This window comes from Patella vulgata, chromosome 4, assembly GCF_932274485.2.
Source record: "Patella vulgata chromosome 4, xgPatVulg1.2, whole genome shotgun sequence".
Lineage (NCBI taxonomy): Eukaryota > Metazoa > Mollusca > Gastropoda > Patellidae > Patella > Patella vulgata.
In genome coordinates this window covers 20,585,937-20,594,999 of record NC_065882.2, presented here as the reverse complement: position 1 = coordinate 20,594,999, position 9,063 = coordinate 20,585,937, and the positions used below count along the sequence as shown (strand labels likewise).

The following is a 9,063-nucleotide window of genomic DNA, read 5'->3' as shown; positions in this document are numbered from 1 at the left end:
CAGGATACATGCTTATTTTTTTTTTAAGTGGCGGTTTGACTTTAATAGAGAGAGTTTGCATTTCGATATTCATGCATATTGGACCCGAAAAAAAATGGCGATTTTAGCTTGTGGACCCTCTATAGGTCACAATTTTTATCTGATTTTAAACATATCGCCGTTGCACCCCATGATGATTGAGTTTGAGTTTTGCAACTGCCCGTTAAAATGGCAGCTTCTTGAACGCAAATATTGTAAAAGTATCTAATACCGAGGTTGTGAACCCGCTAGAGGTCACAATTATTGTCCAATTTTGATGAAACTTAAAATATATGTTTATATCCCAAATATCTCTGTTCCCAATATTCACGCATATCGGATCATCCAGTTTTTAGCATGTTGACCCTCCAGAGGTCACAATTTTTATCCGATTTAAAAAAAAACATTTGAATATATCAGTGTTACAACCTAATGTCGGTTGAGTTCAAATTTTGTGAAAATCAGACCGAAACTGCAACTACAGGATAAAATACCCCCTTCTTGTACGCAAATAGTCTAAAAGTATGTAATAGAAGTAACAATTTTATTAGATTTTGATGAAACTTGAAATGTATGTTTATAACCCAAAGATCTCCTTTCCTTTCGATATTCGTGTATTTCAGACCGTAACTTCCTGGATTATGGCCCCTGACTGTACGAACATTTTTTTAGCTTGTAGAACCTCTAGAGGTCACAATTTTTATCTGATTTAATAAACTGTGTAAATATATCACCATTACACACTAATGATGGTTGAGTTCAAATCTCGTGAAAATCGGACCAAAACTGCTTGACAAAATGGCTGCTACATAGCGTGAAAGTATGTAAATACCAAGTTTGTGGACCCTCCAAAAGTCACATATGTCTATATCCAAAACATCTCAGTTCCTTTCGATATTCGTGCATATCGGACCGTAACTTCCTGTACACAAAATCGCATTTTGTTATTCCTATATTTAAAATATGTTTAAACCAGTTTTGACATCTGGGAATAGGTCCCATAAGTTCTACTTGATATAAAGAAAATGTGTTGTTTTGTTGTCTTTTCATTGCAGAAAATTTATCATAAAAGATAATAAATTTTCCTGACTATAACATTTATGGATGTTTTTTTGTCATGTTTGGATTATGTCCGACAATATTATTCTCATTTGCCATTTTGTTTGCATGACATTTTTCTGATAGATACTACTATGTTTGATCAAGTATGAGTGATGTTTTTATTTCAAATTGAAAATTGTTTTATATACAAATCCTTGATTTTGAACGTTCAGACAGCTATTTTTACAGCCTTCATCAATCATAATATGTAATTTACTTTTTCAAAGTATTGCTCAAGTAAGTTGCAAGTATATATGGATCATGTGTGTCATGCACAAAGCAGGGTATGCTTACCCTTTCTGCAACACCTGATCCTGATACCACTTCTCATTTGAGGAGTTTATAGAGCTATTAAATTTTTGACGTGTTTTTGTATTTTGTACCTATCCTAGTACATTCCCGACAAGATAAAATTGAAATGCAAAATATTTTTTATCAATAATCTCTGTGAATTATAGTTAAAACTGTTATAGTTTACAAGTATCTATAGTTTATGGAGCCTGAACACTATTTTGTAAGTAATAGATTACATATAGCCTATATATATACACTTGCAATGATGATTTGACACAATGACAAGTCAAGATACTAATTAACTACCTATGGAAATCCGATGTTGGGACTCATTAATATTCTTACATGAAAGCCAGTTATGAAATGACCAGATTACAACAGCTAAATCAAATCATAAACATTGTTAATATATATATATATATATATATATATATATGTGTGGGTAGCCTTCATGAACATGTATTTATCTTGTCTCTGTTTCACTGGTATTTGTAATCACCTAATCGTTACTCTGTATGCGGGAAAGCCAAAGTAAACCTGTTGTTATCTATCTCATTGTCTAAACACTATTCATTTGAGGTATATAGTATGTTGATAATGTCAATGTGCAATCACATCAAGGGCTATTAGTGTAGGGAAACACTATTTGATCAATTGGAAGTTAGAATTTAGCCGAGATGGATCTTCTGTTCAATAGTTCTATATGTTCCTGGCAATTGGATTAGGAATTGTTCAGGTAAGGGAATATTATTGGTTGTATTTTTTTTCCAATACTATTTTTATTTATTCATGATTGATTATAAACCCAGTCATCAATTTTTGTTTTTCTTAGAAATCACATGATTATATAATGAGAATGGTTCATGTATCATTATATATTTAAATACATCTAATTATGATAGTTGACAAGGGAACATAACAACAATTATGTCATTTGAACATTACAGACAGCTCAGTGGTAGTTGACATTAGTAAAGATTACTAAATTAAAAATGTCTGAGCTGTGGTACTTTCCGGAACCATGGTGGTCAGTGAGTAATTAAGACGCTGGATAACTAGCCAGGAAGCTCCAGGTTGAATTTTGGTGTTGGGCTTGGTTGTGAAAGTCGTTTGTGGATTTTGAAGTTTGGTTTTCCTTTGTCGGTGGTGCATGAAGGAGAACCTGGCAAGGAACAGTGTCTAGTCCTTCAGATGGGGTAGAAATCTGGGGTCCTATGTAGACTTTGGCATGCACATAATAGAACCCTTGGCAGTTGGAATTCAACAAAGCGGAAGCGTGGCAGTCTGAGCAAAATGTCCCTTGTAGCACACTGTATGGTGTATGCACGTCTTCATTAGCCTGGTTGGTGTAGAAAAGTAGATGTTAAATCCCATTCATTTCATTTCTGTGGCACATTCTATTACTATATATGTGACAGAGAATCAACTAACCTTTGAGTTTTCCACATTTTTTGGTGGTCAGATTGTATGATTTTACCAACATTACAGATACAAAGCTATTTGAAAAGTGATATCAGGTGTTCTAAAAAGATAATCATATTGGTCACAACACATTGTACTATTCTGTCATGTTAGGGAGACGCATGCACTCTACAGAAAGTTGGTCTCGACACGGCTAATGTGTACGCTTCAGTGGTTGTCTCGAACTATCAGCGGTGGAGTGTATGATACTATAAATAGCCATGGCACGTGCAATTCTCTACAAATCTATCAACTATTACAGCCGTAAAAAATCTATTGTTGACGATTTTGAATAGCAGTAAAATTTAGCTTCTTGGTTATTACAGCAGCTTTAGAAATTATGTTCGTTTTATTTTTTAAATTGCTTTATCATTAACTGTACCGTTAAGAGCGGCATCTTTTGGTTTAGTACAAATAATATCTCTGAATCACTTTAGTTAGCAGGAACATGATACTAACAATAGTTTCATTTTACTTTTACAAGCTTCTCAAAACAATTGGTGAGCTGGCTAACGTGTGTGTTTCTAAATTCAATTTCTTGTTCCAGCTTTCTGTTATGTTTCGTAAAAAGGTAGTCTTGATTATCCCAACCTGTCAATCAGACGTAGAATAGTCGGTACACTGATTAAGCAAGACTAATTTCAAAACAAGGGCACATAACCTATCTTTTACTCAAAAGTGTCTGGATGCTATGGACGAAACTTGGAACCAATTTCAGTCTATTATTTATAGATGATTAAATGGTCATAGCTTATTAAGTACAACATGATCGTTTATTTAGTGACTATAATTGTGTGAAACTAATTTAAGGCTTGGTATATTATATATAAATATTGTGGCGTAATTGTCGAGATATTTGGAGATATTTATTTACCCTAGTCATGTATCTTTAATTGTCAGATTCACAGTGGTTTTTCAGATAATCAGAATGATGACCTAAAAAACTTTAGTTAGAGTCTAGTGTCCTATTTGCAGTGCACGCTTACGGCTAGCACCATGCGTTTGTTGTTGAGGTGCCTGTGCATATTGTGTCCTGTCCGAAGGTTTGCCTTGTAGGAAGGACCCTGATTAAAAGTTAGTCATGCATCCTTGTTGCTGCCATCATGCCATGCTACTGATAATTGTGAAATGAAATGAAATGAAATGGGGGTTTAACGTCCTACTGTTCTGCTCCGAACGGGGAAATTTGCCCAGACAGCGGCACTACAGCCTACTCGTATATTGAATTCCAACTGTCAAGGGATTTTTTACGTGCACACCAATGTGTATACAGGACCTCGGTTTTTCGTCCCATCCGAATGACTAGATAGCTGTCCTTGTCAGGCCCTCTTTCCTGTATCACTGACAAGGGGGAACCAAGCCAGAAAACCTGGATGAACTTTTTCGGCCAATGCAGGGATCGAACACCCGACTTCCAGGCTAGCGAGCCAGCGTTTTACCCACTTAGCCACCGTGAGCCCCTACTGATAATTATAAATGTCCTACAGGTCAGAGTATTCTTAAACATACATTATGCAAGAGCTAAATCTGCCTGTTGCAGGTCTTTCTTTAGACCTGAAATGTTATCTAAATTATTAATTAGACATTAATTAACTTATCCAAACCATAATCAACTCTCGATGTCATCGCTAGCCTGCGATGTTTATTGGATTAGGTTCTGATTTGTTGTTCGACTTCTATTCATGATTTAATCATGACATGGATAATCGAGACTATGTTCTTTATGGTACAGACTTTAATAATAATGACTGAGGCTAGGCCGAAAATTCAATCTCTAAAATATCGGTTCAGAGTGAATCGATTTGACTGAAATTTGCAGCAAATTCCCATTATATTTTCTAGTTTTTAACTAGGTCGAAAATTCAATCGCTAAAATCTTGGTTCAGAGTGGATCAATTTGACTGAAATTTTCAGCAAATTCCCTTTACATTATCTAGTTTTTAACTATTATAGTGAAAACTGCCAGCTCTTTATCTAATCTCCCATAATGTATCTTTAAACAACTTGCTGAGATTGCTTGGCTAATAACAATGACAACCAACTAATCCTAGAGCAACAACCCAATGCCAGTATATCTAATCTATGAATAAAGTAATTTTTATTGTCATAGAAATAGCTTGTAAATGACACCTATTTGATGTTAGATAAACTCTTTTAAAGCATCTGCCTATTGTTGTTTCTAAATAGAGTGCATCAATTTGCTGTCTTTGTTTACTACCTGTATATACACATGGGCACATAATGTCTTTGATTCCACCATTGTATTCAAATGGCTTCTTATTACTCTACTGTTATTTCATTTATTCTTGGTTTAATAATTTAATCATCCTTTTTGATAAAAGCATTAAATATATGTGTCAGGTTCGATTGATTGACCTAATTAATCGTGAGTAAACATACCATTGTGAAATATGCCGAACTGCAGGTCTTTTTTCTGGCTTCAAATTTATTTAAATTATTATTTAGACATTTATTCACATGACAAGACAATAATCAATTCTATAGCCCATTGGATGGCTGGGCTATTAAGTGAATTAGACAATGTCTGCCATATCATCATTAAACGTTACAATTGAAAATCAAGACTTTTTTTATTGTGGTACTCGAGAATCAGAACTATTTATGCTATTTATTGTATTTTGCTCTTGAGGACTCTTAAAGATGCATTATATAAGATTTAGATATAGAGTTGGTCGTTCTTGATATAATAGTTCAAAATTGATAGTGAGAAATGAATATTTGGAAAATTTCATTCACATTATTTTATTCTGAGCAAAGTTATGAGTGTGGAAGGTTTGAATAGATGTAGAGTAGCAATGGTACTAGACAAACTAGTCTAAGTTATTCCATTATCCATTTTATTGTTAAAGTTTTAAATCTTGCAAGTTTTCTAATCTGTTTGAATCCCGGCCGTCCAGTGGTCTATAGAATTGATAATAGGCTTGTCGTGTTAATAAATGTCTAAATAATAATTTATATAACATTTGAAACCAAAATAAAGACCTGTAATAGGCAGATTTAGCTCTTACAAAGTCAAAACTTTACTTGGGTCATTCTAAAACATACCATACTTAATAATTCTCCCCAAGCACTACTCATCTTCTTGTTGGGGGTAACATTCTTCAGAAAAAGTCAATTCATTTACAATTGAAATGAAACTGGAAATTGGTGTTCCTTGGACAATTGTGGATCGATTGACAGACTTTGGTTTTTGATATGATAACGTCATGTCAGTTCCTGGTTTATATAGTATGCTCATAACTTATCAGTGTCAAATAATGAGAATTTTGCCCACACAGTTGCATTTCCACCTGCTTGAAAATTCCTACTGTCAAGAGTCTGTTACATGTAACATTCATGAGTAATTATTTAGTTTTGTATAAAACTACATTAGTCAGCTGTATAATGAGTTATAGGATTAATTAGATAGTATTTTGCTGATTTGATCAATAGACCATAATGAATATTGTCGAAGTCGAGATTATTGACGGCTTCGTTTGTTAAATATGGTCAACTTGATCATAATAGCATGACATGCTGTCCGACCATAAACATGTTAACACACTTGACATTTTATAATGTGCGGCTCGTCTTACTGTGTACATGTAAAAGATCAGTTATTAGCTAAAATATGACCTAGGTTACCAATATATAAATGCTTTGTGTGAAACAAATCGAACCAGTAGTCATAAGGTGATGTCAAGTTAGTAATTTCTACAAAATGGAGCAATGAGCATATTTGCCATTATTGAAAGTTATCAATGTATCTTGAATGCTGAATTCAGGAGCCCATATTTCCACATAGAAGTATAGTCCACCAAATGTTTTTGGGTAGATTATATATCTTCAATATGTGTAGACTCAGAATCCGGATGATGCCACCCTGGCACCCTTGGGGAAATTTAAATATTCAAGATGGCTGCCATGAGACATTTTCTGGTTATTTAGTGGGGTAAAATATGTGACAGATTCTCTCGAACCTGGGTTTGAAGATGGGTTTTATAAAAATTCAACCCGCTGAATCCAATGAGCTTTTGTATTCGTCCTAAATGTGATGGCTAATTCTGCTAGGGGGCCAAATTCAAAATGGAGACTTATTTTGGCAGCAAATTTTTAAAGTTCCCTAAAAAGGTGTGTAATATATTGAAATATAGGTTTTTGGTGTATTATATATATTCAATATGTGTAGTTTCAGAATCCGGATGATGCCACCCTGGTATCCTTGAGGAAATTGAAATATTCAAGTTTCAAATTTTTAAAGTTCCCTGAAAAGGTGTGTAATATATTGAAATATAGGTTTTTGGTGTATTATATATCTTCAATATGTGTAGTTTCAGAATCCGGATGATGCCACCCTGTCATCCTTGGGGAAATTAAAATATTCAAGATGGCTGTCATGAGGCATTTTCTGGTTATTTAGTGGGGTAAAATTTGGGACAGATTTTCTCGGACCCTGGTATGAAGGTGATTTCTATCAGAATTTGACCAGTTGAATCGAATGAACTTGGATATTCCCTCTAAAAAGATGGCTAATTTCACTAGGGACCCAAATTCAAAATGGAGGCTCATTTTGGGGGGAAACTCATAAAGTCCCCCCAAAAAGCTGTGCAATATATTAAACTACTAAATTTGATATGTTTTTACTCCTTTTGAAAGCGCTTTGAGCATGCTTATGGATGGATTTGGCGCTCTAGAAATCGACATTATTATTATTATTATTATTATTATTACTAGAAAACGGAGTGGAATAAGGGATGGAAAGTGTTTGTCAGCGTGATACAAAACCCCAGCTTTACCGGCGTGTATGAATGACCAAATAACTGGCAAGAGAGATGTCATCCCTGTTGCATGACACGGATCATGGAATGGGAAGAATCAGACTGTTCTACTGATTGCAAGTATTCCAATGATTCAAGAGAGGGCGAGTTAGACAAATACCTGAGGTTGCACAAGACAAATATGTGAGCCCCTGTTAGCTATTAGAAACATTTGCTTTCAACTCACGATGGTCCGATAGTTGATTGTGTTTAATTGTGTATAATAAGAATATAAGAGGAAGACTATCATCGTGTTGGAATACCTTTTGATCAAACTTGTTTTTATGTTTATGTCTGAAGTAATTGACAATGAAAACCTATATTTCAATATATTACACACTGTATTAGGGAACATTATGAGTTTACCTCAAAAAACGAGCCGCCATTGTGAATTTGGTCCCCTAGTAGATTTAGCCGTCTCTTTTAGGAAGAATACTCAAGCTCATTAAATTCAGCGGGTGAAATTCTTACAGAAACCACCTTCATACCAAGGTCCGAGAGAATTTGTAATGAATTGTGCCCCATTAAATTAAATTACCAGAAAATGCCTCAAGGATGCCAAGGTGGCATCATAAAACACCGAAAACCTATATTCAATATATATCACATCTTTATAGGGAATATAAAGTTTACTCCCAAAAGAAGCCACCATTTTGAATTTGGCATCCTAGTTTAGAAGGAATACCCAAGCTCATTGGATTAAGCGGGTCGAATTCTTATAGAAACCATCTTCAAACCGAGGTCTGACAAAATATTTTGACCTCACTAAATAACCAGAAAATGCCTCATGGTAGCCGTCTTGAATATTTAAATTTCCCTAAGGGTGCCAAGATGGCATCATCAGGATTCTGAAACTACACATACTCAAGATATATAATCCATCAAAAAACATTAAATCCGGCACGACATCCATCCATCTTGCGTGCCGGTCAAACCTAGTGAGTGGGTCCCTCCTTTTGAGGCTCGCCCACGACCTCCAATCATCCTAGTTGAATCCAACACCAAGGACACAGCCATCACCTTAAGCCTGGTTAAGGAGGATACCGAATTCAAAGACTTAGAAGAATTGTTTCATCAACTAAACAGCACGGAAGAATCCACAACATCAAACACAGAGACACCACCAACACCGACAGTGTCAGATCACGATGTGATATCCAACGAATATCACCAGTTGAACTTTAACCAAATTTTAGAAGAATTTAATATATCTTTCTGAAGAATAAGAACTGTTCCTGCATAATTTAAAATTAAGAATTTTTTAACTTTTTAATTATTAATTTCAATTTTTAAATCAATTTGTATATGATAAATTTGTTAATCATCTGTATAAATCATATCATCCCATCATGTTACCGCGAATCGAGCGGTA

The 9,063-nt window shown here is 34.7% G+C and overlaps 1 protein-coding gene across 1 annotated transcript in view; it reads left to right on the top strand.

The window, feature by feature from the left end:
* Positions 1–1,908: 1,908 nt before the first annotated feature.
* Positions 1,909–9,063, top strand: part of LOC126818484 (receptor-type tyrosine-protein phosphatase kappa) — a 101,463-nt gene continuing 94,308 nt past the window's right edge. The window contains exon 1 of the mRNA XM_056100456.1: positions 1,909–2,149. The gene's annotated coding sequence lies outside the window, so the exon portion shown is untranslated. The remainder of the gene's footprint in view (positions 2,150–9,063) is intronic.